The sequence below is a fragment of the Canis aureus genome, chromosome 24 (assembly GCF_053574225.1).
Source record: "Canis aureus isolate CA01 chromosome 24, VMU_Caureus_v.1.0, whole genome shotgun sequence".
Classification (NCBI taxonomy): domain Eukaryota; kingdom Metazoa; phylum Chordata; class Mammalia; order Carnivora; family Canidae; genus Canis; species Canis aureus.
Genome location: NC_135634.1, coordinates 42551545 through 42566683, shown reverse-complemented (window position 1 = coordinate 42566683; position 15139 = coordinate 42551545). Strand labels below are relative to the sequence as shown.

Here is a 15139-nt window from a genome sequence, read left to right as displayed (position 1 = left end):
ATGAATCATGACAACTCCTCACCAACTCTTCTCTCGTCTCTTGCCTGGCTTCCGTCTGAACCCTAGTTTACTGCAGTAGGACCCTTGTGCATCATTTGGGATTAATTGTAGAAAAAAAGCACGAAGTATCTCAAGCAGACAGGGATTTAATACCAGGGATTAGGTATGTACAAACTGCTGGAAGGGCTGGAGGAGTAGGACTCGGCAGGCCCCATGTACTATTGTGTTCAAGAACCCCCCATAGCTGGAGTCAGGAATCGGAAAGCTCCAAGCCCTTGGCACTGTAACTCCTGCCCCCTTGACGACCACCTGCCTCTTATGACCTGGCAAGGAGATCTGGCCAAAGCAGCAGGATGAGAATCTCCACCTTTCTTCTGTGTGCCTTGAGAGGGTGCGAGTGGTAGGACCTAATTCTCGTCAGTGCTTGACTCAGTGCCTTGATTTGCATGCAAATATTCAATCAAAGTCGGTGAAAATGAATTAGTCTGATATTGTACAGATCCCAGGTTTGTCTTCCTTGAATGTTCATGACAGATCTCATTATTTCCTTTCTAAGTTGATTAACTTACTTGATTAGGCCTAAAGTAACAAGGAACACATTACTGGTAGGGTATCATTCAAGTGTTCTGACTAAAGAGCACGTGAGAAGATTGTTTGGGGTCATTGTCTTTAGTGTAGGGAGGTTTGAACTGAAAGGTCTGGATTGAGTTTGAGCTTTGCACGGTGATTACAGTTGAGATCAGATTTAACTGGGATAAATTAAATAATAACCTTTGACCAGGAAACAGCGGTGGGAACTGCTCACGTATGTTCCGTATTTGGGCCCCAGAACTGTTTTGGTCAAATGGGTCTTTTACTTAGAGAACCACAAGCCACAATCCATCTCAATTTCAGTCTCCCTCTCTCTCACTTATTTCTCTTTTTTCAACTCGATGCCCCCATTGATCCACCGTAGAGTGCTTTACTATAATCCGCAGAGAAATATACCTGTTAGTTACTGATAACTGACATTTTCCAGCAGACAAAACCGAACTTACCCCTGCAGTCCCAAATCTCTATTGCCTTTCTTTGGAAATAAAAGCTCTTTTCCAGGACAAATTACTGAAAATTGGCTCTTTAGTATTTTCAGGTTTTAAAGGGTATCATATTTGATAATTAATTATGTATTCCATATGTGTTTAGCTATTAATTAATATGCCTCCTAGCATTTTACAGATTTCATAAAATAAAATCTGCAAGAAGTGTTCCCTTGTGAAAAGCATTGGGAAAGCCTTTATGTTTTTACTTAATTAGTATGACAATAAGAATTGCTCACTCGAGGGAAATGCCAGCGTCTAAGGATGAAGGTTATTCCAATGGCTTGATTATTACCTTTTCTTTCTAAAGGAGTCCAGTCTATTCAAGGTTTGATACAACTAAAATCTTAGTAGAGACTAAACCCATAGGGTTTGCATACTTGAGGACTAAATGTAACTCTGAGGAACAGGAGATACCAAAATGCATTTTAACCAGGGCCTTTCAAAGTTTATAAATAGGCCAGTGCTTTCAGCCATTATTAAATTTGTAAAGCTGTGGTGGTATCAGTCAAGTTATAGCTGAAGGCAAGCAGCAAGAAGTCACTGATGGTCAGCAGTGACTACTGATGGAATAAAAAAGAATGAACAGCCATGAAATCTCTTCTAACTCCCCTTCCTTCCTTTGTTTTATTGCTGAATATATATATATATATATATATATATATATATATATAAAAGATTTTATTTATTAATTCTAAAGAGACACAGAGAAAGGCAGAGACATAGGCCAAGAGAGAAGCAGGCTCCTCACAGGGAGCCTAATGCAGGGCTCGATCCTAGGACCCCAGGATCATGCCCTGAGCAGAAGGCAGACACTCAACCGCTGAGCCACCCAGGCACGCCTACTTTTGAATATCTTATAGTATGAAAATCAAAGCTCTTTTTACTCATGCCAATTTGCAGTTAGAATTGAGCTAGCAAACAGATTTTTGAGTCAAGATTAAGAATCTCCTGAGAAAAGTATCAAAGTCCCCATCGCCGATAATACTTTGAGCATAAAGGCAAAAGGATGTATTTTGGTGCCCCTAGTATTATAAGCTAGGCATAGCTTATAAAGATAAACTTCTAGAAGAGGACCTGGACAAAGATGAATTCCTACAAAGACAAGGAAACAATCTCAGGCAGTGTTCATGGGAAATAGCGAACTGGCTTTTGGCCATTAATTACTCAGGAGGGTGGGTGTGCAGGGCTCCAGCATATTTACTGCCCTTAATTTTTTCCTTTTGTGGTTTGTGACAATAGGATGCCCCTGGAGTTAAGGGCTGGGTATGATTTTGAAAAACAACAATAAAATCCTTGTATTTTTAGGCACTGACATTCTATGTATTTAGGTTCACTTCTGTGCTACCAACTTCCTTTCTCTAGGAATGGGGAGTTGAGAACAAGAGACTATTTCTTATTGTCTGTGTCTACGAGGAGGATGTGTTCTGTCCACACCTTTATTTCATCATGAGGACTCCATTGTCTTATTTTTTTACCTTCCTGTCCCCCCATTGCTAGGAGAATACCTGGTGGTTAGCGTGTTGCTTCCTTCATCACAGTGCTGTGGGGGCCTGGTATATGAGAGTCACTCAAGAAATGTTTTCAAAATGAAGACATGTATGAGAGAAAAAAAGAAATCCTTGCCAACCTGCCCCAGTTACCTTTCCTCTCTGAGGCACCCACCTGTTCCATTAAGCATCTAGGTAACCTGCAAAAAATACATGAAGTTTAGAAGCTCCCCGATTTGTTTGCAAGGAGCTGTTAGTGAGAGGAGCTCAGCTGTGGCTCTTGGGGGTTAGTTTTTAAACTTGGCTATTGTCAGAGACCTTATGGATAAAGGGGACCGCTCTGCAGCTTCTTCTCTGGGATTTGTGCCCAGGGCGGGACACTGGTGTGAGCACTGACTGTCGCTCTGTGCTGCCAGTGGGCTGTCAAGAAAAATGCTATAAAGCAGACAGCTTGGAGGTCAGAAACATCTGAGATCCAAATCCTCATCATCTTCTTGGCTGTGAGGCCACGGCAATTTTTCTAGCTTTCCTGACTCTGTCTTCCATGGCTGCACAACTATTGTTAATGATGCTTTAAAATTTTAAGTCAGGAGTGAAAACTTGGCATTTGAATGTTTCTCCGTTGTAAATATTTAAGGTTGTGACAAATTGAGAATCAGGGTGTTAAGGACAAACCACTTTGTATTCACTTTCTTTAGTTTTTGCTCAGTGAGAATATACAGATGGGGTTTGTGTGTGTGTGTGTGTGTGTGTGTGTGTGTTTTAAGAAGATAAACTCTAGAGATAGCAGACTTGGTTACTTAATGGTGGGCATTTTTGAGTAAATTTTTATAGACGGATAACATTCATACTGGAAAGCATAGAAATTACAACTGTCCAGCCTGATGGATTTCCACAGAATGAACACACTTAAGCAACCAGCGCTGGCTGGGATCACGAACTAGAACCTCATAAGCTTTGCAGGAGCTCTTCTGTGCCTCTTCTTGTCACTATCAATCACTCCTTCCTGAATGTAGGCACTATCTTGATTTTTAAGAGCGTGGGTCAGTTACACCAGTCTCAAACTACATAGAAATGGACTCTCACAGCAAATATTCTTTTATGTCTGGTGTCTTTCCTTTAGCATCATGTCCTTAACGGTGACTTAAAATTATGCAGGGTTCCTCTGCACCTCATTTGACAAATGCATCCATTCTCTAGATCATGACAGGTTTTTTTTTTGTTTTGTTTTTGCTAATAAATATCTGATGTGATAATCATATCAAGATCTTTGACTCTTCCCACAGGGGGAAGACGCCTAATGTAACCTGATAGGCAGTCATCTAGCGAATTAGATCAACATTGAGTGTATCAGAGTTTGAAACCTTAACTACCTCAGCTGTCTTCTTGACTTCACCTGCTATTCCTTCTGGTTATTTGAAAAACTAAAATGTTGAATTCATTCTGACAGCAGTTTGTGGTTGGAAATTGAGTGGTGGTCATTGGCTGTCTCTTTGATGTGCATGGGCACACGTGCACACGCGTGTGCTTGTGTTTGGGCGCATTCCTGAGTGTGAGCTCACTCATACATGCATGTGTCATGGTGCTGGGATGGAAAGAATATGTGCATGCAGATGCTCTGCAGATATGAAGCATGCAACCCTGAAAGATGATAATTTTCTGTTTAGAGGAGGAATCCTTTCAAATGTTATGTATAAATCACTATCTCTGTCTCACTACCCACACCAGGAGGCTTTACTTGGCCTCTTTAGGTAGTATATCATTTTTACTTATTACTTACACTTTTGTCTTACTCAGTAAGGCCTCAGCTAAGTTTTTTGCAGAGGTGAAGTCAACGTATCTGCTGCATTAGCAGTTTTGTCATTTAAATTCTCTGTTGTACTTTTACGAAGCCTTTAAAAACAGTACAAACGTAAGCCTATAGAAAATGCAAAGAAGAAATCATCCAAAACGAATTGTCTTTTAAAAATAAAACATATTGGTTTTTCCTAGTCCACTGTATTTTTGAATAGGTTCTGAATTTACATGTAAACAAGCAGCTCAAAAAATATGTGGATTATAGAGCCTATAAAATATTGGCTCTTATTTTTGATGTTGTTGATGTGAATGTAATTGTCTGTTTTTGAAATAAAAGACAATTTTCCCCTAAATTGATTTTCCAGAAGCTATAATCAGGTCTTTTTTGAAGGCCCCGTCATGCTCTCGCTAATTTCAAGTTTGCCTGATTTACACTATCATAAGGATTAATATGGTTTTGTGTAATGCAGAGCCACTGGAATTGAGATGAATTATGTGGTGTGACGAGCCATGTATCTAATTGACTAACTGAAGGACAAAAGAGCATTCTTGACTGGTGAAATTGGCTCTTCCACTTATGTCACAGGTTATGGGTGTTATCGAGGTGTTACAAATACATGTGTGTCTTTAAGCAATGTTTCTTCATGGGTATCCTCTTCTAACTACCATTAGGCTCACGTTTCCATGATAGCCAAATGACCCTTAAGCTTCTAAAATGTTCCAGAATCTGAGTCCTGTGATTGGTTGGCCAGCCAGCACTCTGTTCAATCCAATCTCAGGCACCTTAGTGAACACCTCTTAAAAGTACAAGGCATGGAATGCGAGAGTGAATACAGTCGCTTTACTGGTTCTAAAGACTCATGCTGTCACGGAGGTCAGAGAAATCTAGAATCAATCCATAGATCTTTTCATGAACTTCCTGAAGGACTGAGGAAATCACATTAAAATCATGATTGTTTCCCCCTTTGGCATGGAGACAATACTTGCTCTTTGTTTTTCACAAAGCTGTGTAGGGTGAGGGCGGGGGAGAGCTATGTGCAATGGGCTTATCATGTTTTTTTTTTTTTTTTTTTTAAGCTGTCTGTATCATGAAAATAATCACTAAAATATGCAGTTATCATGATTTATTTACAGAAAAACACATGGCACATTTTTAAATTTACTTTTATTTGTTAGGGAGCTTTGTCTGAAGTTGTTTAAAGAGAGATTCAGAACCCAGAAACAAGTGGAAGAAGAAAACATCTTTTTAAAAAGAAGTGACTTGATTTCCTACTGGCATGAGCCACCTCCTTTGAACTACTAAGGAAAATAAAGCAATATTTTTCTTGGGCCATATCCGAAGAGAGAAATGAGCTGCTCGCTAGCTGTGAATTATGCAGCTTTAATGCGCTAGAGAATGTGAATGTGTGCTTGTCTCAAGCAACTCGAGAGTTAATGTTCTGCATTTTGTCTAACGTGCAATGTCATGTCAGAGTCTGCCACCAGGTCCCCATCTTGCTCTTTGTTCTTAAAAGGCTTGCCATCTCTGCTCTGAGTTCGGTGAATCCTTTTTTTTTCTTTTTTTTAACGGATATGAAACAAATGTGCTGGTGGTTGAGACTGGTTGCCTGAGCCTTGCTTCAGGGGCTGAGTCTCCTCCACATTTGTTATTAATCAGGAACATAATTATATTTGGAGCAAGGAAAAGAAATCATTTATCATGGCAGGCCGGGATGAGATAGTCCCAATTCATAGGGCTGTAAACCTACCAGCTGAATCAAATCATTATTGCCAGCTCAATCATCCTAGGTTAACCTGGAGGCAAAATGGAGAATTGTCAACACCATTACCAGTTAGAAAGGAAAGAAATTTTCCCCCATTTACTGGCATGATGAACAAGGGAAAATGCCCCCAGACGGATATGCCAAGTGAGTATATTCACCTCTTTTGCAATGATGGCCATGTGGGGAGGGAGTAAATAATAATGAGAGCAAATAACACAGGAAGTGGTCAGTAGCAGAAAGACGAGTATTCAGGTCTGACCTTGTGCCCTCTTACCCCTGAGATAGCCAGTGGCCTGCCCAGGGAAGCCAGACTACCTTCGTTGTGTGCAGATCGAGTCTGGAGCCTGCATGGAGCAACCAGAGTAATAAACACTGGGTCTGTGTCAGCCAGCAGAATGTAAATATTTAAAGGGTCTGATTGGCAGTGAGCTGTTTCAAGAGCCTTCTGTTTATAATCATTCACTGAAGTAAATGTTTCCTATTATATAGGCAGCATGTGGTAGGTTACTGAACTTCACTGCCTGGCTAAAGCAACATGAAGAATGTCAAAGTCTGGCAGCCAAGGAATGCCTGGGCTACTTTTTCAATATTCAGCCAAGCTTTCACATCTTTTTGTCACCATGGCTGCCCCTGGCAGGTCCCATGTGGTACAGGCGTTTGAGTCCACGCACGTGATGGGGGAGTTGTAGCAACCTGAGTTGCCTTAGACTGCTTGCCTGGCTTTACAGGCGGAGATGGCACTCCAAATAAACACATTAGCTCTGGACAGATAACCTTTCGATCCCAGCAGCTTCCCTGGGTCAGGTTCACTTTCATTGGCCCAGAGATCTTCTCCTAGCAGAATCATTTCTGACAATCCCCAAGGGATAATAAAACACCCACATATTTTGACTGTTTCACCAAAGAGATGGTTCTGAGTCAAGTATTGGTATCATGCCTCTCACTTTTATTTTATTTTATTCTGTTTTTAAAGATTTTATTTATTTGAGAGAGAGAGAAAGGGGAGAGGCAGAGGGAGAAGCAGACTCCCTGCTGAGTGGGGAGCCAGATGCAGGGCTCGAAGCCAGGACCCTGGGATGATGACCTGAGCCAAAGGCAGATGCTTAACCTGCTGAGCCACCCAGGTGCCCCCTCCCTTATATTTTAAATAATAATCCTTTCGTCCTTCGTTTTAATTTTGATCACATCAAATTATCTGCCTTCATGCTGGTGCTTATGCCGACCTTGATTCAGCCTTTGGGCAGAGACTCCAAGACTCCTTTCCCTTATCTAATTTAACATACTATTTGCTGGAAACATCAGATCTCATTTTTCTTTCCCCAGCACGGGCAGTGATGGATCGTAGTGTAGCAGAGTAGTGTTCCCTGACTGAACTCTCTGTGTGGGTGTGGTGGTGACGCCACTGCTTGGTATGAAGTAGCCACTTACATGCATATTGGATGGATGAAGGATTAATTCAGTGGGGCCCATGTTATCAGAGAATAAGATATTAAGTTGGACCATGGAAAGGAATGAGTTTTCCGAGCAGCAGGGCAAGGTTGTGTCTATGGGGCTGCAGTTCCTCCAGCCATGCCTGTCCCAGATTTGCTACCTTCAGTGCCTTTTCCTGAACCATCATGGTTCTTATTGTCCACATCGTTTACCTCCTTTATTGAAGTTGCATTTTCAGTATTCAGTTTTAAGGCCTTCCTGTCTATCAATTTATAGGTATCAATTTCACAAGAATTTTTGGAGGGCATCCTGTTTTCTATTGCTGCTTTAATACATTACTGCAAACTCTGCAGCTTAAAATACCAGCCATTGGAGCACCTGGGTGGCTCAGTGGTTGAGCATCTGCCTTTGGCTCAGGTTGTGACCCTGGAGTCCTGGGATCGAGTCCCACATCAGGCTCCCCACGAGAAATCTACTTTTCCCTCTGCCTGTGGCTCTGCCTCTCTCTGTGTCTCTCATGAATAAATGAATAAAATCTTTAAAAAAACTAAAATAAAACACCACCTGTTAATTATCTCACCCTAAGCTCTGGTGGGTGTGGCTGGGCCCTCTGCTTAGGCTGTCCAAACTTGAACTCAAAGTATTGACTGAGCTGCATTCTCGTGTAGAAGATTTGGAAAAGAATCCACTTCAGAGTCATTCAAGTTGTTGGCCAAGTTGGCCAACGTCCCTTGCCGTTATAGGACTGTGGTCCTTGTTTCTCTCTGGTATCAGCCAGGGTTCACACTCTGCCCCAAGAGGCCACGTACAGGCCTTCTCATAAGCCTTGTCCATCTTCAGACCAGTGGCCGTGCTGGAATCCTCTTCATGCTGCAGATATCCCTGACTTTCCCCTTTGCCCCCATGGAAGACCTTCTCTGTCAAGGGCTCATGTGATTAAACCCACCAGCAAAATTTCCCTTTCTTCCAGTCAACTAGTAAGTGACCTTAATGACAATGGCAAAACCCCCTTGTGCCCTGCAAAGGAACATAATCGCTGGAGCAGCACCAGGGAGTGAGGTCAGGGGACCGTCTCAGAATTAGCATTCTGCTTACCGCAGGAGGTGAGGGGAAGTTAATACCAGATTAACTTTTGAACGTTTAACACTGTACTTTCCCCTGCACCATGTCATCCCTCCTTTTCAGCATCCCAGCTCCCATTTCAGCCAAAGCCTCTTCGCTCTCAGAGTCTACAAGAGGCTCTGAGTCACTTGCCGACACCAGCAGTTGCTCCTTGTCGTGGTGACATTTTGGGACCCCCTGGTCTTGACTCTGCTGCAGCTCTAGACTTGGAAATATAATTGTGAGACCCCTTAAAGAATACTGAGGCTGCCTGCTGCCATTTTCATGTTAGTGTAACAATTGTGTGTTTTCTTCTTTTGATTAAGTACTGTTGAGATTGCCGCTAGAGGAGCACGAGCCAGAAGTGCGTCTGGACGTCCTGCGGTCTTCCTGAACTCTCCTGGCCTTGAGAATTCGATGGTGTTTTCCCTGAACTAGTTGCAGGCTCTTCTGCTTTTAGCTGCACTGCCCCATCGGTGCTGGCGGGCATCCTCTTCTGCATACACTACCCACCACCTGTTGTCTGCCCAGCATTTAACTCTATGCAGCGTGTGCTCTTGGCCTTCCCTTGATGGGGTAAACATCTTTAATGGCAGGAGCCAAAGTGGCTTTGTAAACTAGAAGTCTCATTTTGTAATTCAGGGCCAGAAAGCTTAGGGGGACCTCATGCTGCACCACCTACCCTGCTCCAGCGATTTCATCCTGCTGCTGCCGCTGCCGAGTGGTCCTTCCTAAAATACCATTTGCATCAAGATGCTCTTGCTCTCCCAAGCTCATCAGTGGCTCTCCGTTGGCTGCTGAATCATCTCAAAGCCTCCTGGCCAGCTTTGGTTCTCAGTGTTTCCTAGATTAAACCTCCACTACAGCCAGGTTCTATCTTAGTATTTTCTCTCAGGTACTACTTCTGAATCTATTCTGTATCTTCGCAGTGTACATCTTACGTTGCACTGTATGTGTTTGCTCTTCCCTGTGACACTCGAAGCTTCTGAAGCACAGTAACTGTGTCTTATCATTTGGGGGTTTGTTTTGGTCTGCCATGTGGCAAGTACTCAGCACTGGCAAAGCACCTGGGTGGCTCAGTGGTTGAGCGTCTGCCTTTGGCTCAGGGCGTGATCCTGGGGTCCAGGGATCGAGTCCCACATTGGGCTCCCTACAAGGAGCCTGCTTCTTCCTCTGCCTGTGTCTCTGCCTCTCTCCCTGTGTCTCTCATGAAAAAATAAATAACATCTTAAAAAAAAAAAAGAGAAAGCATTGGCTAAACTGACTTGAATGTGCCTCTCAAGAGATTATTTAATACATATTTGTCAAGTCCCCACTATGTTCCCGTACTCTGCTGTTGACTGAAAGATGAGAGGGGTACAGGATGTGACGTCTGGCCTTGAGAAGATCCTGATTCCCAGACAAGAATGCGGCTTAGATAATTCTGAGATGAGGGCTGTAAGTGAGGTATGTGCGAGGTATGAGCACAGAGGTCAAAGCACCCTATTCCACCTGGTGGGCTAGGGGAAGGCTGGGGAGGTATCTTGGAGGTAGCGATATTTGGACCATGTCTTAGGATGAGGGGGTATTTGCAGAATGAGTCATTGAGACAGAGTAAGGGATGGGAGAGCCATTCCGGGACAAGAACACAGATGTGTGCAAGCATAGAAGTGTGTGGGGGTGTGATGCCATCAAGATAATGTGCTTGACTTGGTAAAACCTGAGAGCCAGTTGTAAAAATAAGGCTGCAAGAGTACGCTAAAGCCAGACTACAAAAATCCTCCAGTGCCTTGAGTTTTGCCCAGCAGACACTGAGTGGCTATAAAAGGCTTTTTGGGAAGTAATGTGATTGAATTAGTATTTTATCTTTCTTTCTCGATTCTTTCACATGAGCCATGGAAAGATGATAATTTGCTTGAATGTGCTATTGGATAGGCTACTCCCATTCAAGCAGCTTGCTGTATGCATCTCTGCTCTTTGGTGGCCCTGCAACATGTCCACAGAGGATGGGCTGGAGGAGGTGGAGGCAAGAAGGGTCATGGCCTGTGGAGACTGGTCCTGCCTTGTCCTCCTTTGTTTCTGGATGTACGGCTGCCTAAGCTCAGCTCTCTCACTCTCTCACTTCACAGCTTCCACGCCTAAGGCTCCTTAGCCACCAGCTTCCTCTCTGCCTCCTGTGGCTTCAGCCCCGTCTCTCTGCTCTGGAATATGGGATACAGTTTCTGCTTAAAAATCTTCATTTCTGGGCAGCCCTGGTAGCTCAGCAGTTTAGCGCTGCCTTCAGCCCAGGATGTGATCCTGGAGACCCAGGATCGAGTCCCATGTCGGGCTCCCTGCATGGAGCCTGCTTCTCCCTCTGCCTGTGTCTCTGCCTCTCTCTCTCTGTGTCTCTCATGAATAAATAAATAAAATCTTTTTTTAAAAAATCCTCATTTCTTCCCCCACAGTCTACTGGGGGAACAATAAATACTTGATAGATTTCAATCACTTGGTCGAGGGCTCTGTTCTTTCAGCTTCTGATTTATTAATTCCTGAAATATCACAGAGAAGAAATATTGTCCTATCTTATTTCTTTTCCTGCACTATTTATGTCTTAAGTGAAACAAACAGAGCTGCTAAAAAAAAAAAAAAAAAAAAAAAAACCCTCTTGAACTTAAGGGAAGAACAGGAAACCTCTAGTACTCTACTTTCTCTCCCATGCGTTGAAGTGTCGTAGGCACTCAGTGCGTCCCTGGACTTGCGCGGAGAAGTTGAGGGACAAATTATAAAAATGAAGCTGGAAGCCAGAGGGGATAAAATGACTGGTACTACAGCAGCAGGAAGAAAGGGCTACAAAGGAAGTCCTTTTATGAAACCTTTACAGAGCTCTCATATCTTGCCTCCCAGAGGATATATTTTTGGCAAGATGATGAACCATTACGCATATGTAGTGAAACACATACAGTAAAACACGCTCCCATCCTTGAAGAGTCTTGTTAAATAGGGAAAATAGAGATAATGAATCCATGATTTTGAGAAAAGTAAACCTTATATCATGACAAAAAAAAAGAAAAAAAAAGAAATGTCCCAAAGAGACTTCTCTGGAGCTAACACTACATCCTCTCTGGAATTCAGTTAGGTTCCTGCTCCTCCTGGGCTTTGACTTATACATGTGCTTTGACTTCTGATTTACAACAACTTGGAAAAAGAAAAACAGAAGTAGGTCCTTTACATAAACTCCTTTTTTGTGATTTTCTATTTATCTTATCCCGTTATATTTTAAACTGCTGCTCCCACAAGCACTTGATACTGTAAACAGTTCTGCCTTGGAAACTTAACATTACTTGTTTTATGTAGTTGATGCTATAAAAGCATCCTTATTTAAACTACCCTTACTCACCTCAGCATTTCCCCAAATTTCCCTCGTTATTTTCAGCTGAAAGGATATTTTTCTCTTTATTAAAAAAAAAAAATTGGAGAAGAAGAAAAAATCATTATGACATGATACTAATGTGCATTTAACTTGATAATTAGCCAATAAATGGATTTTTTCCCTCAGTTTTACCTCCCTAGAAAATCTTGGACCCCATACTAGCACATATAATATTATTTCACATAAATAAGGACTGTTTCACTGGGTCCATGTCTATTTTGCCTCTGCAACTCCTAGCACGGTGTCCATACTGGTCCTAGAGTAAGTACCACACTCTCCATGCTGCATCCTAATCTCCTCCTCCTTGCCCTCCTTCAAGGGTAAGGTCTAAGGCTCTTTGGGTGACTGGTGGCACGCAGCATGGTAGCCTGTGTGAGCAGGCATTCACGAATACTGCCTTGAGGAATTCATGAGTGTATTTCCCTAGAGTCATGTATGTACGTTTCTCAATTACACGTGGCTGTCTTCATTACAGATGTGAGTCAACTCACTTTTTAGGGCTTCATTGTGGTTCTACTTCAAAGTTCATTTCAAAATTATGAGTATCTTTTTTTTTTTTTTCCTTAAAAGCAGTCCATCAGTGTTCATGGACACATGGTAGGCGTGACAGACGGGCCAGGCCTTTGTGAAAAACAGGAAGGAGACTACACGTTAGATAGTCTATTTTACTAGAATACTAAAGATAAAATCTTCCAGTGTGTGTAATTTATTCAATTGCAAACTCTGCATTTTTAATACATGGACATAAAAAATTAAAAAATAACAGTCCTTCAACAAGGTTTTGTACCTGTTTTTTTCTTAGATTTCCTCAACAGAAAGCTCAAATCACTCCAAAATCTTTGTGTCTGTGTCTCCTTACCGACTATTGGTCATTTATGGAAAACAGAGTTGTTCATTGCTTTTTGTCTCATATGTTTACATAGTCCATCATGACGTATCCTGGACATGTTTTAGACTGGGCTAATCAGTCTAATTAAAATTAATTAAAAATCAATCAAAAATTGGTAAATGCCTTCTGATCCTTGGGATCTGTCTAGGCACACTTGATTGAAGAATTGTGAAGAATCATGAGACTGTATTTATTTTTATTTTTTTTAATTTTAAAATATTTTAAAATTCATTATTATTTTATTTTGAGAGAGAGAGAGAGAGAGAACAGATAAGAGGGAGAGGGAGAGAGAGATCTCTTAAGCTGACTCCCCACTGACACAGAGTTTCTGGACCCTGAGTTCATGACCTGAGCTGATATCAAGAATCAGACGCTTAACTAACTGAGCCACCCAGGCACCCCATGAGGTTGTATTTAATGCAGACAATTATTGTCTCCTAAATTCACTAGCTCTTTGTACAAATGTGCACCAGTTTTACTACTGAACAATACTGCATTTAAAAATATATTGTAAAAAGAACCCATGCGAGTTCACTTTGTGTTGCTTGCTTCTCATCCTCGCCATCTTCCCTCCTTCCTCTTTTTCCACATTTTCCACTTGTCTGCAATTTAAATTACTCTGTTGCTGCCCTTCTACTCTTCTTTTGGTATTATTTTTCTTCCAAATTATCTTTTGAGCTGCACTTTCCTCTGGATTTTCAGGGATCGTCCATGTCCCAGAAAACCTAGAAGAGTGAGTGGTTGATAGAAATCAAGTATCTTGAACATCATTAACTGAACAGGCTGTAGCATTTATGAAGCTTCTTGTATTGTTTCCATAAACAGGTTTTACTATCAGATTTACCATTTACAATCCCTTTAAGACCTAACCGTAAATCTTAGTTTATCTGTCAGTAGCGACTGATTTATGCTTTAATGATTTCTATTTCAGAGACATCTTAACAACAGCACATTTCATTTGGGTGCTGCAGGGAGGTAATAGAGCCCCATGTGTATGAATGTGTACTTTCTTAATCATGTGCAAATGATACTGTTTATTTGGACTTACATGCAGTGATTTCCCTGCATCATTTTTTCCAGCCCCTACAATGAGAAAATAAGGTTTATTTGATATAAACTTATTTTCTTTCAGCTTTATTTCTAATAGCCAAAGTGTTTAAGAATCCAAATGTTCTGGCTTCCTCCAAAATTGCTTTAAATGATAAAAACGTATTCAACTTGGGGCAAGTTATGTTAATTTCAGTTTTTGCCGAAATCCAGTAGAAGTTTGTTTGGATCTGCACTAGTGTTTATTAATTCCTTTAAAAGGTGATTTCAGTTCTCTTGCACTCCGTGATGTCTAGATTTCCTACTGAATATTTATAAGATAGGACAGGGCAAGTTGTCTGCCAACCGTAAGGGGATGGCACTGGCTCCATTAAAGACAGGAGAATATTGATCTTGTCAGAAGACATGTTTACTCCAGCCTCCAGCAATACAAAGCAGGGCAAGGCAGGAAACCACAACCTAATCCTTCCATTTTCGGACAAAGCTTAGTTTTTGCAATAAATTGTCTTTTAAGCTGCCTATAGTTATTTGGTCAGATGCCAGCTTAAAGATGGCAGCAATTACCCAATTTGTGAAGATAACCCCATTTTAGGCCCTGTCATTCAGTGTAAGTCCCTTGCTGAGTAGTGCTGTCCATATTACAGCACTGGGGTGATGGGGAGATCTTTGAAGCTCGGATTCCAATTCTGCAAGCACTCTGGTACCCTTTAGAAGTTCCTTATTTTCCCCAAAGATCATTTTGCACCCAGTTATGATCTTTTCCACTCGATTAAAGTCCTGTCTCAGCGTTCACAGTAGATGCAGAACCAGCATCACATCTGGGGAGTATGTTGGCTTGAAAATCGCAGAAACAAAACTGCCAAATCCATAAACGTTTTTAATGTGGCAACTTTAAAAGAAAGCCACGGATAAAATGCCCATGTACTTGAAAGTCTGTTGCTAGATTTGAGCAAACATTTATAGTTTAATATAAAGTTAGTAGACATCTGGACACTAACATTGTACTAGTTAAATTTGTAAGATTTTTTAGAGACTCCATTTCCAATTATTTTCTCTTAGCCTATTACTGTTTGTGAACTTTTTAAAAAAGTACAGAAAAATTTCATAATGAAATAGTGCGTTGCCGTATTTGATTTTTTTGCCATGCCTTGTGC

The 15139-nt window shown here is 41.6% G+C and overlaps 1 protein-coding gene and 1 long non-coding RNA gene across 5 annotated transcripts in view; both read left to right on the top strand.

The window, feature by feature from the left end:
• LOC144296153 (uncharacterized) overlaps positions 1 to 4596 on the top strand; it is a 28306-nt gene extending 23710 nt beyond the window's left edge. The window contains exon 3 of the long non-coding RNA XR_013363309.1: positions 3853 to 4596. This is a non-coding gene — a long non-coding RNA (uncharacterized LOC144296153). The remainder of the gene's footprint in view (positions 1 to 3852) is intronic.
• The window catches only part of PID1 (phosphotyrosine interaction domain containing 1), a 225554-nt gene that overhangs the window by 167317 nt on the left and 43098 nt on the right, over positions 1 to 15139 (top strand). The window lies entirely within an intron of this gene.